At 48.1% G+C, this 17982-nt stretch overlaps 1 long non-coding RNA gene across 1 annotated transcript; it reads left to right on the forward strand.

Moving 5' to 3' along the window:
- The first annotated feature begins 2798 nt into the window (after positions 1-2798).
- Positions 2799-17680, forward strand: LOC136790987 (uncharacterized). The gene is made up of 3 exons (XR_010832015.1): positions 2799-3387; positions 3768-5075; positions 14771-17680. It is a non-coding gene; the product is annotated as an uncharacterized lncRNA (long non-coding RNA).
- The last annotated feature ends 302 nt before the right edge of the window (positions 17681-17982 follow it).

A 17982-nucleotide genomic window follows, 5' to 3' on the forward strand; every position in this document is an offset into this window, starting at 1 on the left:
CTCCTGGCTGCCTGTGATGTATGGGGCACAAATCCCATCACTACCTGGCTGGATGTAACGCTTGGATGTAGCAAATTGATAAATATTCTTGCCAGCTGAGGAAAGGCATCTTCTGCTTGTCGCTGGCTGCAAGCACTGGTTATTCCCAGAAGTGCTCTGTCTGGAGTGCTCTGGGACTCCACGTTTTGTGTCTCACAGGGTCATTTGGAAGGAAGAACTTGAGCAGCACTGCAAAAGCAAAGCAGCAGGACCTGCTTGTGCTCAGAGCTGGCCTTGCTCCTGTGTGTCCCAAGCATCTCTGCACCCACCCCAGGTCCCCCTCACCGCTGTTACTCTGCAGTGAGCTCAGCCCCAGCAGGTTTGGGTCTGCATTGTGGATGAACAGAGTGCCACCTCCCCTTGCTCTGAGGGATCTTGAAAGGTTTTCTGTTTCTTTTACAGGAGAGCTTTCCTATGGCAGCCCTTCGTAGGCATGAGGCACGTGGAACTGCCTCCCTGCACGTAGAAAAACACCTCGTTACATGCTTGTATGCAGCCCTGGGACTGTGAGCAACGCTTCCCACGAGGTGGATGAGCAGGAGATATCCCAGACAGAGCCAAATTGCCTCAGACTCTAAGGAATTCCTTCAGTATCCCCTCTTCCTGCCCCCAACAAACAAACAAAAACACAAAACGACCAACCAACCAACAAAATCACTTAAACTTGTAACAATCAAGCTGTGGATTTTTAGTGGCTGTTTCCTTAGTTGTTATGCGGTGACTGACTGACAGACTTTTAAACAGGAGACCACGTGGTTACTGGTTTTTGATCTTTAATAATGTTATTTTTGGATTCTAAGACTGATGATCCGAAATCAATATCTGTCTTCCCAGCATAAAAAGGCCTGCGCCAGCCTTGGACTGTGAATCTGGCTTCCTCCAGTATGTTCAGAAACATTAGTTCAGTCTTCTTAAAAAATTCTGCCTCTCTCATTTTGCTTTAGAAGTATTGCTTTCTCTATTGCCTTCACCCACTATTGGGGATCATGCTTTTATTTTGTTTTTCTGCCCTTCTTTAGTTCTGTTTCTCTCTCTCTCTTTTTTTTTTTTCTTTGCAAGTTCCTGTCCTATGATGGAAGTTTGTGTTCAGTAAGGTAAGATGAATCCCACCCTGTTTCTGCATGCTGGTGGCCAACCAGCTGATGTTGCAGGTATCTACTTTGTAAAGACTCACTTTTTAGCCAATGCAGAAAAACACCCACCTATAGGATGTGAGTCATTAAAATATCTCCTCCTAAGTGAGACCTAAGCTAGGTGTCTTACCTAGCCCAGATGCACAGCATGCTGGAGGTGTTGGCTCCTCTCCCTTACCCTCCGAGAGCTCCCAGACAGGTGCTGCAGATGCAGGTTCCGCACTGGAGATGTGAAAGTCTGGGGAGATGAACTCAAACTGAGCTGAGCTCAGCATGTTTTCAGCCCTGAAATAGGAAGCTGTTGCTTGAAACAAACTCTTCAGCATTCTGTTTTCCTCTGACATCTAGCTTGCCGATATCTACAACAGAAATCATTTTCCTTCTGCGATATCTGAGTCACTTGTCCAACAATGGCCACAATTACATTTTCTTTTCAACCCCTTTATTGAAACTTCAGATAATCCACCCTCACATGACTGCTCCATTTATAAGATGTCTTCACATTTATGCTGACGTTTCCCTCGCTGGTTGCTGTGGCTTTCCAAGAAATCCCCACCAGCCATTCTTCTCCTTAGCTGCTGTGGCTTGTCTTTGCACTGGGCTGCTGAAGGCAGGTTTCTAAAGGTACTTTCTGGTGGTTTCTGTGGCTCCTCACGATGTTCTTGGTCATCAGCTGGTCCACAGACAAAGTGCTTGAGCTGCTAACGGGTTTTAATTTTCCATTAATCTTTTCTTTGGTCTTGCAGTTCTGGCTTTGGCTCTCTGTTCCAGTAGGATTTGCCGACTCGTCCCACCGTGCCAGGGCATGGTTGTGTGTGCAGGGCTTGCTGTCGTCGTCTGCAGCAGCAGTGAATTCTTGCTGCTCTTCTCAGGCTGACATCAAATCAGGCCCTTTTAGCAGGCTCTTTTCCAGCTTTGTGTCTCTGACAGCCCTTGCAATCTAGCCTTAAACTAGGCATTTTGCTAGGCTATGGCTTTGATATAAATCTGCTATTTCAGACCTTGGCAGCTTCTGTCTTCATATGAAACTGTTATCCCTCTATTTATTTATTTATTGTAAGACTGCAGTGTTCTGCTGTTTCTTTTCTGGTGTAGTCTAATAACCAACTTGTTCTTCCCACTTAGCTGTAGACTATTGAGCAAAACTAATCTTTTTGACTGTGAAAAATTTTATTTATTTTAAAGCCACGCTTTGCTTGTCTTCATTTGGAGTACATCTTCATAAAAATGAAATCTTGCATGAGCCTTTTTTGATGGCGTTTCTGGTGCTAGGCACCTCACTGTCTCACATTTCCAGATTCTCACAGCCAAGAGACAAGTGTTATAATCCTTTATTTAATTTCAAATCTTGTTTCTCCTTCACCTTTTCTGTTTTATCCACTTGGGCTTCCTTGGGTTCTTAAAGCTTTGCGTGTTGGTGGCTAACTTTCCTGCAATAAAGGGAAAAGATTTATTTATTTATTTATTATGAAAAGCAGCAATTTCAGTAAGTTCTGTTGCCTTGGTCTTGTCTGCATTCAGCATGCACTGGAGATGTAAAGCCTGCCTGCAAAACTGGTGTGGCTTTCCTCCAGTCCCGAAATGCATCGTGCTGGGAAGGGAGACTGGGCTGGGGCATCCAGAGACATTTGGGTGCTTTGGAGGACCAGGAGGTTTCGCTTGACTCAAGCACTCGAGACCTGATCCTGCCTTTCCAGACCGACAGGTACACTGTTTCACTGTTTGTTTTGTTTTGTTGTTGTTCGTTTGTTTTTTTTCCAGTGCCCCCTTTTTTTTTTTGGCAAACCTGTTCTTAGCTGGCCTACCGAAAACAACATACCTTGCAATGCCGTTACATGGTTTGCTTCCTAGATGATTTTTGTGAGCTGCCCTGATGGGAATACAATGATTCAAGCCTGCAGCTGTATCCTCTGGTATACAAAATCCTGAAATGACAAATTAAGCTTTCAAAAATGGGCACAGCGTAATTCCAAACACACTGCAGAGTGTTTTGTGTACATGCTGTTCCTCTGTCTGATCACCCATCATGGCTTATGAGTCTTTCTTCCCCTCCCCTATTATGTGCAGTGAAAAAATGGATTATTCTGAGCATTTGAACAGATATTTCCAGCCCTCCTAATCCACGGGCAAGAGATGCTGTAATATTTATTGGTCTGTCAATAAGGATGCCTGGAGAGAAAAAGGGAGGTCCAAAATACAGACATGGGAAACAAACGTATGTATAAATATATATATAATTTTTATATTTTTTTATTTTTGTATGTGTTATATATATATGTGTGTGTTATATATATACACATATCAGAGAAGGGAAATGTAGTGCCACATGACAATATTCTGCTAAAATTATCAAAGGGGAAACGAAGTGGTGTGTCCATTGCCTAGAAGCCAGCTGATACGTCAAAAGCAAGCGCTATCTTCTGAAACCTCCCCAAAACTCTAAATCAACATCTTCTGAGCTGAGCCAATACAAAAGGGGCACCTCTGCATTCTATTTCTAAATTTATTTGTATTAAAAAAAAAAGGGAAAAAAAAACCAACAAACATACATGCCCAAACCTTGAAAATTCTCCATCCGTCTCTGGTTTGTTTCAGTGGCAATCCTATCTAATGTTTCTGTCGAATTCCCTGGTGTCAGACTGTTTTCCTGATGCATTTTCCTTGGGCTGGAAATGTTTTGCATGTCCTTTCTCCCCTGCTCCTCGAACTTGGAGGAAGCACTTCTTGGAGGCTGTCTTCCCCCCATCCAAGACTAATTGTTTCACATCCTGGAAGACGTAAGGGGAGGCGGCAGGTAAGGCAAAAACAATAATTCATTGCTATATGACCAAGATGAGGCTGCAGATGCATGAAGCTGTGAAGCATTCCCTCACATTTACCAGCAACAAATCTGGATTTGTTGGTGGCTGTGCGTTGGAGTGATGCCTGCTCTTGTTCTGTGTTAGCAGCCTGGGTAAGGTGAGGAGTTTCCAGGGGCTGCGGTGAACCAGTAAAGCGGATTATCTGGAGAAGGCTGTTCTCTGCTGCTGCAGGCTTCTGCTTGTGGCGTCCAGCACTCACCTCACGCACACAGCTCACACCCTTTTGGACTAGTGGGGAAAAAAATCTTTGAAAGGAAATAGAGGTGTGGAGATTTGGGACCGACCTCGGAGGGGGCGCTGATGCTCTTTCCCTGAGCAAAGCACAGCTCCCAGTTCAGTGCTGGGCATGGAACAGGGAGCAAGGCAGAAGGAAGGGCATGTCTCCTGCCCCTGCCACCCTCCTGGCCCTGCAGTCCCCAGTGCAGATCTCCCTGCCATGCTTTCAAGCTGGGTTTCTGCACCAGGTGCCAGGGTGAACGTGATTGCTGAGCTTCCTTCACTTGCTGGTGGTGAGCAATTGAGCAAACAGTGTTTCGGAGTGGGGAAACAAAAAATGAGGACGTATCATGCAAGGGGTGGTTAGGTGTCATGCTGTGTCCCCAGCTTCACTTGCATGGTGTTGTAAGAGCATCTCAGGCTGCAGAGAGCACAAAGCTCCGGGTCTAGGCTTGTAAATTGAACTATTCCTTGGAATTTGAACATCCTAAGTTCAAATTTCCCCCAGGGCAGATGATCTTCCAGTGATATCACGAGAATTAGTCAGAGGGAGGAGGGGGGCAGCCATCAGAGCAGTGGCATCACCCCTGTCCCTGGCTGGATGCCCTGCACAGAGGAGACCACGGGGTGGTGTACAGCACAACCCCAGCCAGAATGCTGTCAGCTGTGACTTGAGGTGCAGCCAGATGTGCCAGTTACTATTAGCAATGAGAAACTTCATGACTTGGACCTGGTGCTTGCTTCACAGGTTCCCGGCACACCCGTGTTAGCAGCAGGCAGCAAGGTTTCTGCTTTACCAGCTCCTGGACAACTTGGCAATCTGCAGGTCAGTCTCCTGCCAAACTATGATCTACAGCTTATCACAATGTATGCGGTACTGCGTGCTGCTGGCTGGATCTGGCCTTTAAAGGCAACGTGAAATGGGCATTTCAAAGGAACTCCCAGTGTTCAGCCAACACAGCCCAGCTCCTTCAGGTACAGAGTGTGGGTGTGCAATGTGAAGGAGTGCTGGGACTGGGTGCCTGGGTTGTTATCACGGAGACCATTCTGTGCAAATAAGTGACAGCTCTGCATCTGCTCAGGTTGAGGGCGACATCGCCAAGCACTCGTTGCTCATTTGGGTTCTTCAGATACTGCCTGCAGTGTAAGAGAAAGCAGACAGTAGGTAGAAAAGGAAAATCCGATTCTTATTATCCATGAGCTTGAAATGCATAATAGAGATACTGATCCACCCTGCCTTCCATAACTGTACACAATTGTAGCTAAACAATTGTTTATTTCTGTGTCTGTAGAGTATCGGTAACTCCTGGAGTGCTCTTTCCCTCTGTGTACATAATGTAAGTTGCAAGTGATTTTATGAGAGGCAGCCTGTTAGTGAAATGCTAAACCAGCGCTCCAGCTGACTACGTTTCTTTTGGGTGTCTTTTGCTTCTCCGTTCTGGACCGGCAGCCAACTGTGACTCAGGTTCCAGATAAGACGCTAAACAGAAGCAGCTATTGTAAGCAGCCACCCCTCTGCCTGCTCTGCACTCTCACAGTAGCTTTAGGAGCAGATGGCCCAAAGAAATGCGTTTAATAACCACGGACATTAGGGTGCGGTGGTCCAAGGAACCCTGCTCTTTGGCCAGGCTGCAGTCCCTGTCTGCCATTGCTGTCCAAACCCCTGGAAGTTATTGTGTGTGTCTTTAACCTGAGCGGCCGTGCTGCTGGGTTGGGTGCCACCCTGTATAACTCACAGGTAGGGATCAACCCAAGCAGCCAAATTCATAGCCATAACTACAGGAGATCGTTACGGGTCCTTGGTTTTGAAGCAGCTATGCTGTGAACTTCTGAAGGGAAATTTCAGTTCTGCCCTATCTAACCAGGCAACTCAGGCAACACTTAGTTTTTTTTCATCCTGATGATGGTATATGATTGTTTTCTTTCATAGAAGCTTTACGTCCTCCTTTATACAGAGGTAGTAACCAGAAATCAAAAAAAATACACGTAGCAAAATGTGGCAGAGCTGTTCTCTGCTGGGATTTGGGTGGTGATGTGAATTGGTGAGGCAAGGAGATGCCAAGAAGACCAGGAGTAAAGGGCTCTTGCAATGGCAGAGGTGAAGTTCAAGAGGCCACGGAGAGCACCAGTGGTGGGAGAGAGCAGGGAAGTGTCCTGGGCAGGAGGAGGTAGCTCAGGAGGGCTGTGACGCTACTCAGGGAGCACCACCTGGTATTGAAAAAGTGAAGGGCCAAAGAGGAGGCAGGTAAAGTTACCTGAGGACAGAAAAACAGCCTCCCTGCTCCCCTATTTTTGATGAAGGGGAACAATGTGTGTGCTGAAGCCCTGCCGTTTGGAAGGCAGCATGTTATGTTTAAGACCAGAGGTAACTTCATTAGAGTTGTTATATTTAGTCGGTCCTGTAAAGACTCGTATTTCTGTGGAATACCACATAGAAACTGTTACTATGTACAACACAGTAGAAAATGTGCTTTCTATCCCACAGAGATCACAATTTGCCTCTGCAAATTAACTTTGCTGACAAAGGTTAAATGGCAAAAGGTAGAATATTTGAATCCGTGAATTATCAAATACATGGGTGGTGAACTCAGGGGAGAAGGTCTGGCTGCGAGACCACATCTCCTGTGCTTATGTGATCATACTTCTGACAAGGTGGAGGTTTGCACGGGCACCAAGGAGCAGAGCTGGTCTGGGGCCCTGCAAAGGGCGTCAGTTTTATGTAGAAGAGGGGGGAGTGGAGAGATGGCCGCTTGAGGCCCTCAGCCTCAGCCATCCTGGTGTCTCAAAGCCCCCTGTGCCATCCAGAGCCTTGTTCAGCTGGGTGGAGGTGTATGCTGCCCTGCTGCTCCTCCTGCTCCTTCCTCCTGCTTGGGGACACACCTGGTGTATTGACACCCTCTTGTAGATCTCCAGGAGCTTTCCCTAAACCCCCGAAATGCCAAGGAGGCAGCAATAGGCTGGCCCAGGGCATGCAGGAGGGCCAGAGGGTTAATTGTGAGAAAGTGTGCCTTTACAAGTGGCACCGAAACTCGCCTGTGCTCCCTGGGGAGGGCCTGCAGCTGCTGCTTCCCCTCAGAGCCACGTGTGCCTGCCGGGGGCCTCCACCCAGCCCCCAGCCCTCAGTCCCCAAAGGGGGACCCTGGAGGGACCCAAGGGATGATCTCGGGGCTGGGGCAGAGCCAGCCTGCACTAACTTGTGCTTGCCGTTGACCTGTGTGTTAGCCAGGAGGGATTAATTTGGAAAGAGTGTGCTGTGAGGCAGCAGCTGTCCATCCACATGGATGCGAAACGCATGCTCTGCGGCAGAGGGCAGAGCCTGGAGGGCAGCTCCCCCCCTCAGGCTCATCCCACCCCAGGGAAAGGAGCTTGCTGAGAGAAACCACGAGCCCTTTGGAGCAGGGGGTGCTCTGGGCGGTGTCCGGGGCCGGGGCTGGGGTGGACATTGGCTCCCCACAGGTGTTTTGAGACTATGAGGTGCCTCAGGCTTCTCTCAGCAAGCGAGGGCTGAGGAACTTCCTTGGGCCGTGAGCCTTTCTCGCGTCTCCTCTCGCTGGGGAGCATGCTGTGGGCTGCTTGCTCTTCTTACAGAGCAACCAGCCTGGCCTGGAGAAGCGCCAGACAGCTATGAGCTGCAGCAGCGCCAGCGTCTTCTCACCGGAGGAAGGCCGGCCAGGTTCCTCTGCCTTTCGTCGTTTTGGGAAGAGCAGCCACCAGGCAGGCCGTGCGTCTCCCCGCCTCGTCGCCGTCAGCACTGGTGGGCTTGCGGGGGGAGATTTGTGACCTGGGGAGTGATTTCTGGGGAAAGGAGACAGTGCTTTAGCTGGGCAAAGATTGCCTCCGTCCAAGGCAGGAGCACGCCAAAGGAGGCCTTGCTGCGGTTTCAGCAGCACATTGCTGCTTGGTCCAGGCAGTCTCAGAGGGTGGATGGGGAGGAGCTGTTCCGGGTGTCAAGTGATGGCAATGAGATAAGAAATACTGCAGGGAAATGATTAACCTCAGCTGTAAATACTCTGTTAAATCACCATAAACTGGATGCAGTCATAGCTTAAGATGCTGGAAACAAACGGTCATTTGTTCAAATGCTGAGCAGGGCTCCCAAACCACAATTAACATAGAATGCTCTACCTCAAAGAGCCAGGGCTGCATCCTATTGCTCTTCTGTTCAGAGCGATATCATAGCACTGGAATGTGCTTCACCAACTTTTTAGCCTCTGACCGTAATAAAGCACAGTCATTTTCTGTGTGTTTTTGAAAGAAGTGGCTGTGTTGTCAGCAGCAGGGTCTGAACCCTGTGGAGGGAAATTCCTGTGGGGATAGCCTGACTGTGAGCAAGAGAGGTTCAGGACTTGTTGCTGGAAGGAAGGGTTTTGGAGAACGGGCTGCACCTTGTGTTTAATCTGGGCCCTCCTTTTGTAGGGGAATGTGAATCCTAATGACAGGTGAGGCAGAGGAGGAAAGCGGGGTTAGGGGAGGCTCAAGGGCTTTAGCTTGTGTAGATGGAGCTGCGTGCCCCGTGCCAGAGCAGCAGCAGCACATTAAGCTGTCACTGGTGATATGCGTATCCAGCACTGGGAGATGCCAGAGATTTCTTAGCCAGTAACCTCAAGTCTGGATGACTGATTTCTTTCCCTCTCTCAAAAATCTCTCTTTTTTCAAGGCTCTGTTAAAATCAATCAGGTTTTGATCAGTGGTGCTTGGAACATGCTACGGACCGGCAATGCTCCACCTGCTTTACCTTAATGCTTGGAGTTTTCCATTTCCCTGCTGTGGCTGTGTGGTCACCTACCTGGTAATTAGGACGTGCATCTTCAAACAAAAAGCCTTTCTTTCCTTCTGTATATTTATCTGCTCCACAAATAGATTTGCATAGCATTAGAGTGGGATGACCACTTGGCATATTTGCTATTGAGAAGCACCATTTCTGAGAGGAAACAGGTTCAATTTATTTCCAGCAAGGATCTGAATGCACCCAGATTTGAGTAGGTCTTGATTTATGTGTGCCTGCACTTGGTTAGCTGGCAGCCCAGGGCTTTACGTGGAGAAAAGCCTCATCCTGAAAATGATTGTTTTAATTTCATTCTCACACTAAAGGTAGAGGATATTAGAAACCGAAGTCTTAATGGATCACGATAAAATATGGAATAACAACTACCCATTACATTTGTTATTGTCTCTTTCTTCTGTAAATCAATATAATTGAATTTCTCCTAACTTCTCCAGTATTGCATGTAGCCGTGTGCAATCACAGGGGACATTGCACAAAGATGAATAAGCACAACACTGTTTTAAATGAGAAAAGCACGCAGTAGCCTTTATGTGAGATTTGTTTTGCAGCACGCTCACGTCCTCTTGAGCCGTTCTGGCTCTGTCCTAGGGGGAGGACTCCTTTCCCTGCAGCAGCTGGGACTTTCTGCATTATTTAGAGATAAAACATGAACTTCTATCTGCCAGGATTTTCTGAGTCTCGGTAGTTGATGAGACCCTCTACCGAGGGTGTCAGTGAATTGGCCCCCAACTTGTTTGTCCTAGTTTCTGCATCGCTTTTTCCAGCTGTGTCAGGCTTCTCACCTGACTATTCATTTCTTTTCCTTTACCCAAGATTATTGTTTTCCTTTCCCCTTGGGACCTTTCAAAGATTGGTCAGAACTGATTGGACCTGCCAGCCCATTTTACAGAGAGGGAAACTGAGGCACAGAGAGAGAAGGGGGTCTTGTATAGGATCACTTGGAGGCAAAGGTGGTGCTTGAAGCAGAGACATTGTTTCCCAAGGTCTGTGCTCTCACCTCTGGGTTGCTGATTGCTCAGATGCCTTTTACCAACATTTGTGCTGGTCTGGAGGGCGAGGAACTGCAACGTCTCCTCCAGGTTGCTGAAAGCACCTGGTACAGGATGGGGCTGCCCCTTCTATCCAGGGGGCAAGCCAGGTTTCGTGCTCTGCTACACACAATTGTAACTGCACAAAAGCTCCTGAGGGACCCCATGAAAAAGCAAATGAATGAATCGTGCATGCTGGAAATTCCCCAAACAGGGTCTAAAGCTATAAGCTGAAGTGCTATCATTTAGCTCTCATGAGCATCTTCACAGAAAAACTGCTGGTTTTCTGCTGCTTCTGCCTGCAAAGGCTGCTAACGCAGAGCTCGCTTCTCCTCCGGTGAACCCTTTGCAATGATTTCTTACCAGGACAGCACACCTCCCCCTCAAACAACAGCAGCCAGGGGCTGAGCTAGCTTCTGAGCCTAAGCTAGTCTTAACTGACACGCAGGACAAATCTCCTCCGATTCGGAGTGCCTCCCTCCAGCATTATAAACCGCTCAGATCATCTCTGACGTTGTAGCTTGTAGCCGAGGCTCATCTTTAATCACAGCAGTGATGAAGAGAGGACCTCTGAACTGGGTGAGCACTGCTCAGGTGAGCAGGATGGTGCCCTGGCTGAGCCTGCGGCCCATGGCTCCTCTGCCATGGGGTGGCTGGGCTGGGGAGCCAGCACCGTGGGAGAAGCAGCTGTCCCTTTGGGGATGCACCAGTGAAAGGCAGCTTTGCAGAGCACTGGCGGAGGATCCTGAGGTTGGTCAGGCTGTGTTCACTCTGGTTCTTGGGGGGTTAACCACACTCCTGGGACACGTTCCCCCAGCAAACCTCCTGCATGAGTGACCGGTGATGCCGGCGCCTCCAGATGCCGCTGTGCGTCGAAATGGGCACATCTGCCAGCTGGAAGCAATTACACGCAGCGCCCCGCAGAGAGGGGCTTCAGAAGGGCTTTGCTTACTGGATGCAAGGGCACAGGCTGCAGTTTGCTCTCCTGACTCACTGCGAAGCCAGCCAGTGTACTTATCAATCGTTAACCTCCTCCCCCACCACCAAGAAACCCCCTAAAAATCCCAAACCACCATAAAAATGTGTTGGCAGAATCCAAGTGAGACATGCAGGGAGATGTGGAAAACAAGATCTTGTTTTCAAAATAGATTAATGATGGGTTTGGTGCCGGGGAGTCTGCTCCTCCCACCCCCCCTTAGAAAAGCATTACGGGCAGGTCTGCAGTCCGGCACTATAACTTCCTAAAAAATAAATAAAAGACTAGCTAATAATAACAGCGCCGCTACTATTACTACTAATAGCCCACTTCTGGCTGGCAGTGTCTGTGCTTTTATGAGTCTGCTCTGAATGAGAGGAGACAGAGAATGTGGAGGTCACAAGCCCAATTAAGTGGGCTCCACCCTGGCAGGGGCAGCAGCATTTGCTGATGGGAACTAATGGAGAGGTTAAACTGATGCCCCGCCAGGTCCTAATGTGGTCCGTGCCGCTCGGAGCGTGAGCTAATTTGACAAACCAGAGGCTTTTCCCTTGCATCTTGCTTGAGGCCAGGCTCTGGCCTCGCCTCGGCGCTGGCAGAGTGTGATGAGAAGTTGGAGGTGTGATGAGAAGCAATAGGTGCCTGACAGATTTGCGTTGGAAAAAAAAACACAAAACCTTGGATGTACCCCAAGCAGTTTTTTCCCTACTAGGGCTTGTTTGGGGCAAGGGGAGCAGAGGAGAGATTAGGAACATTTAGCTGGCAGAATTTCAGTCTGGCAGATAAACGGTGTCTGCACCCAGGCTGCTTTCCCGGGGTCTACATCTAGTTGTTCTGGTAAAACCCCACCAGCGCAGCGCCTGCAAAACGTCCCAGGCTGCCCCGGCCATGTTTTGCTCTGCAGCACGATCTGCCTGGGAGCAGCACAAGCTCTGCTCGTGTGGATTGACGCTGCACCGTGGAGCAAAGGGCTCGGGCTGCATTTCCCGGGCAGGCAGGGCAGAGCAGGGCAGAGCAGGGCTCCGGGACCGCAAGCAGTCACATGCTGCTGCTGCTGCAGGGCTGGAGGAGAATCGGTAACGCTTGCTGCAGGATTCCCACACCCTTGCAGCAGAGACCGGCACCGCACCCCGGGGGCCTCTGATTCAGCTCTTTCTCCCCTTGGTCTAGCTTGCCAGCAGTGCGTTTCTATCAGGTATTATGGACTGTAAAGTGATTTTCCTAAAAGCTGCTGTTGGGAACAATTTGCCCCTACCCAGTGCTATTATTTAATGAAATCAATACAAGATGTTGTTACGTGTTATGTTGTTTGTAAGCTATAAGCTTTCAAGCTAGGAATTGTGTCAACACTATTCAAAGCCTTTTGAATTCGCCATCCCTGCCAACTTATATGTTGATTGTGGTGTTTTGCCCAAATAGTATCAGCTTGCTAAATCAAGAAGAGGCTTAGGTATGTTAACAAGGAGGACGAGAGTCCGCCTTCAGCATTTACCTGCGTGTCAACAGCGATGTGGCTGCGTACACTTTGTTTTTCGCTGCCTCAGTTTGCTTGCATGCACGTGTAGCTGTAGCACAGCCTCCTCTCAGGCACTGTCAGACTGCACCACGCACTGCTTGCTACAACAAAAAGCAAGGCACAAGATTGCAGAGGCACTGGAATTGCACTCGGGCTGTGCCGAGTGTCCCTGCGTGCTCCGCTGTGCCCGAGCACGGCAACTCGGTGCTGGGGCAGTGTCAGGGTGCCCTCGCCCCTCGCACCCACCTGTGCCACTGCAGCGAGGCGTGCGAGAGGGCTAGGGCACGGCCGCTGCCAAACCAGGCGTGCAGCTTCCCCTTTCTGAGATATTTGTTAAACTGTAATTTTGCAGTCGCGTTAGCACACGGCTCGCTATTGAGCTGCTCTTCTTCTTCATGGGGGGAAGGTGAGGGGGGAAGCGAGCTTTGCTTAATAACGCTATCGATTAAACGGTCCCAACTCATCCATGAAGTTCACTGCTCATTACGGTGAGCAGGCTGCAGCAATGTTTTTTGGCTGTTTGCTGCTTCCAGCAGCGCTCCGCAGATGAAACAGCAGCACTGCAGCTATCACAGACAAAACGCTATCTCGCTGTTGTTTTTTTTTTTTAATTTATTTTCCATGAAGACCATTCAAGCCGTTTCCCTTTGAAACAAAAGCTTTGCAGTGAGAACCGTGGCGATGCTGTCGGGTTACGTGCTCAGTGAGGTCAGGAGTGAATGAGCGAGTTACTGAACTGACTCGCAGCATACGGCCCTCGTCTCCCGCAGGTCCTTTGTGTTTGTTTACACCGGGTTTTGGCTGGATCCTCAGGAGGAGCTAGCAGCACATCCCTCCCCTTCCCGGGCAGACCTGAAGCTGTGTGTGTAAGCGATGCTGGGAGAAAGTGGGGTTGGAGAAGGGGGGCACAGGAGGCAGACCCCGATAGAGGTGCAATGCCCTGTGCTTCTGTTTTCCAGCTTAGTTCCACTGGTTGGAGCAGGGGCTTTTTACCCCTTCTCTTGCCAAAAAAATAGCTGTGCTGGCAGAGGTCCCAGTGCTGATGCAGTTGTATCACTTGCAAAGGATTTTGCTGGCATGGTTTGCTCTCTCAAGAGCCAGCCTGAGATCTCCAGCCGAAGGACGTTGCGATGAGCTGCGTTTCCGCATGGGTGTTTGCTGGGAGATGTTGCCTGTAGCTGGGGAAGGTGGGGATAATCAGAAGGGAAAAATATCCTTTTTACAACATTAACCAACCGCAATGCTTTTCTGTTGCCAGAAAAATGAAGAAACAAACCACAGGATTTAGGGGTGCTGCACCGCATGCTTTTTGAACCCCTGCAGCTACTGTGGGAGCAAGACAGGCACAAGTGGAGAAAGGAAGTTTTTATCTTTGTGAGGATGGCTAAGCCACAAAGACTAAGGGCTGGGTCAGAGGAGGCCCCAGAGGTCCCGTGGCAGCAGTTTGAAGCCTGATTGCCCCTATCTGATCACCCAAACCCTTGCTGGACGTTACTGCCCGCATAGCCACAGAGGGGAGTCCCCCTCTCAGCTGCCCCAGCTCAGAGCACAGCTGACAGCTGAAATGTCAGGCCTCAAATGTGGTCCAGAGAAAGTAGCCCGTTACTGGGAGAGGTTTTTTTGGTCTTGGTTTCTTCTTGAGCAATGAATGTACCAGTCCTTGTGATCCTGGTCTTGCAACCCTACCCCTGTTACGAAAGCTTACCTCTTTATTTCACTGTGAGAACAGTCCCTGGCGTTAGTGGGCCAGTGGGGAGAAAATAGCAACGGGCACCTACCCGTTCGAGGTGTCCCATTCGAGGTGTGTGACAAGCACACGTTTTGCCATGGCAAACACAGTTCCATGGCACAGGTCCTGCTGCTGCCTGTCCCCTACCCTCCATTTCTACCACTGCTTGGACGGGGAAGAGGCAGCAACTCATCTTTGCTGGGGTGTCTGGGAAGACTGCAGGCCCACTCTCAGGTGATGTCCACAGAAAGTTTGTTTATTTTGCTGTACGCAGTATTACCTGTTTTCTTTTATTGCACTTGTCTGTTTTACTGTATGAAGGTCCAAGGTAGGGCCTCATGATGTTGTGGCTCAGGGTTTTCAGAGAGACTCAGGTCTGGTCAAAGCACGAGTGCAGGACAGCCTCTCCAATGTCTGGTGATGAAAATGATGACAGCATGGTAGAGATGGGTGATTACAGGCTGCAATTTCCTTCTTGCGTTTCAGGAGGAGGATGTGTGAGAGCTTGAGACACGCTTTGTGCCAAGGTACCAGGATACCTTAGAGTTGTGCTCAAAGACCATTAAGAGAGAGCATGTGCTGCCCCTGCAAACCGGCGTTGGCACTGACACCGTTCGCCTGGAGGTGCTCTGGAGGTATTCCAGGACGTGAGCAGTGCACACCGAGGCTCCTGCAGACACTCGCACTGCTGGCACCGCCGGGGCATGCCTCTGGGGCGAACTGGCTTGGCAGAGGTGTAGCAGGATCAGCTGGTTACTGAGTCATGGAGGTGAGGGCTGGGCAGGGATTTCTGAAAATTTGCCTGCCTGCCCTCAGTGATACCAACCGCACTACCCCTGGCACCAGTGGTGTAGGACGGTCTTTTCCTCATGGCCAGAAGATCACGGGAAGTTCCAAGCTCCTCTGTTACTGGTGTCATGAAACAATGCGTGCGAAACTCTCTGGACTCTGAGCTCTCCATGGACTTTAGATACAACTTCTGACCTGGTTCAGCCATCAGTGTACGGCAGACAAAGGAGACAGGGGCCAAGTGTGTGTCCTTTGGAGCCTGGAGGAATTGCTTAGCAAACAAGCAATGGATGAAGTATTGTGGAAGCACCATCTCTAGGCTCTTTGCAACAAAGAGAAGGTGAAGGAGAAGTGAGCAGCTCTTCCCCAAAGGTCTCAGGGAGCCACAGGAAAGGGGTAAATTGTGAGGGTGCTGCTGGTAGGGGCAGTCCTCTTGTCATGGACTCTTACCACACCACAGGGATTGACCAAACAAAAGGGATGAATTCCTTTTTAGATGGTGAAATCTAAAACAAAACACAATCAAAAATGAGGGTGTTCTGTACACAGGAACTTTAAAGTAGGAAAAAAAAATCTCAGTTCAGAAAATAAAACAAACCTAGACACAAGTCTCCAGGTGGAAGTTACAACAGAAAATGTTCTCGTTTACTAACATTCATAGCAGAATTCACTTTACAGCAGTGTAATGTCATAGCACCTACTACATTGACACGAACGACATATTTTAGACAAAAATAAAACTTGCAGTCTGAATTTTATTTTAAGTTCATTCTTTGTTTTCATGGTATTTATATATATATATAATGTCATCCCCTGCTTTCCTTAACAGAATTAGGAAAAAAAAAATCTTGATAGCAGAGGGAGGTGCATGTATGTTCCTAATATGAGAAAACCTCATTGCTTAAAGATGAAGAACGTGCTGACCCCCCAGTGCAAACTGTTGGCTTTTGCTAATGCTAAAAGGATGCTACCCACTTCAGTAACACACTACTTTTACCCAAAGTAATTAAAATATCTCTATTTTTTCTAGTGTATTCACACGGTAATTTTGAGGATATATTCTGTATAATCAGTTTTACTGTTATTTTCTTGTAAAATAGGTTATTTTGTTTCCGTTGCAGTTCTTGGCTCTATTCTAGAGTGAAAGGGAAGCTCAGAATGCAACTGAAATTATGCTTCCACAAAAGCATTCAGTGTGGAGAGAAGAGTCAGGTGTAATATGTGAAATTGCTCATACTTTCTAACACTTTCTTAATATCGGGCTGAAAATGTCCCATGAAATTCACTGTCATCTTAAAATAGAAAGGAAAAAACTTCACAGTGTGAAGATTTTCTTGCCTTTGTTCAGATTTTTGGTTAGGTCAGAGAACGCATATTTGCACTATTCGTGCTAATTATTCTCCCTGAAACAAAGCCCTCACAAAGCGATGTTGGAATTTTTTTTCCTTTGGGCCAGCTTTTGTGGTGAGCATTGTGTTTGCCTCTGCAGCACATTTTTTCCATTTGTTTTCATGCGCATTCATAACTCCTGCAAAAAAACAGCTTTTGAAGGATAACATAAGACAAAGTCTTAGTATTTTTCATGGTACAAGTAGTATCCACAGCTCAGCCGGTGATGTAGTCCTGTGGCTCTAAAGGCATTTTTTGTGACATTGTGTTATCCCACTTAGATAATTACGTAGGCACTAGTGAACACCACTTTTAAGTAGTCAATAAAGTAAGGTGAAAACTTGAATGATCTTTGTTTTTACACATTTTGGGATGCTGACAGAAAACTCAAGCAGTAATGTGAAGAGAAGTGTGCATTTAAGCCTCAAGAGTGTAATGTCAGTTGGGTGTGATGGATCCCACGGAAGGGGTTATGAGACCAGATCTTGTTCTCATTCATTAGATGGCGCTGGCCCATATACTTCTGTTCCAACAGAAAATGATAGGGTTGATGTAGATAAGAGAGCACTTTGAGCTCTAACATTACACCTGACATCGCTGTACTTGCACGTGGCCGAGCAGACCCTCGGGATAAGGAAGACACAACTCTACGAGGCACAACTGCACGTATCCACCAGGAGCCTCGAGATGGGGTGAACTCAGTCCCACTGAAGCTGGTGGGAGTTTTATCATCAGCTTCAGTGCATTTTATTCTGACTCTCTGGTTCTTTGGCTCCAAAACACACATTTTTATCTCTTGAGCAAAAAGAGAGTTCCTGCAGCTGTCGGTAGTAATAAGTCTCTTCAAGTCAGTCACCAGGGAACAACTTCACTCATTTGTACACACAAAGCCGGTGTAATGCAGGATGTCAAAAAGCGACAGTGGCCAGCACCTGCAGGCACACTGAAAAAGTCAATTCTCATTGACTCTGGAGAGGTAGTTCCATATTGACTTCCGAAGAGTTTTCCCTGCATGAGAACGGTGGGGTTTGGAAAATGCTGGAGCGAGGTAAAAGAAAGTGCAATTATAGCTGCTGATCATAGATGAGGAATGTCTGTTGGGATCCCCCTTCCTTCCCTCTCCAACCCAGAGGAGTTGCTTGGACTGGAGAACAACCAGCATGTGGAAAATGAAATGGGTTTAAACCTCAAGTATGTTTTAAAGGCGGCCAGCTGTAACACTTCCTAGGGAGATGACATTACTTCTGTTCTGAAACAAGAAAGGTGAACCTTTATTTCTTTTTATTTTTTATTTTTGAAACAATTGAGTGTGGTGGATTTATTAGAAAATTAAGCCCAGACTTTTATTCTGCGTTTTTGAATGGTAACTGAACTAATGTTGCTGGCAGTGACAGAGCTGCTACTGAGTCAAAAGACAGCAGAGGTTCCTGTGCTTGCCCGCATAGATCCCCCTGGGCTGAGTCTGGCGTGGTAAAAAGTTTTCCATATGGTCCCATATATCCATATCTATATATTGAGAG

Source organism: Anser cygnoides, chromosome 5, assembly GCF_040182565.1.
Source record: "Anser cygnoides isolate HZ-2024a breed goose chromosome 5, Taihu_goose_T2T_genome, whole genome shotgun sequence".
Classification (NCBI taxonomy): Eukaryota; Metazoa; Chordata; class Aves; order Anseriformes; family Anatidae; genus Anser; species Anser cygnoides.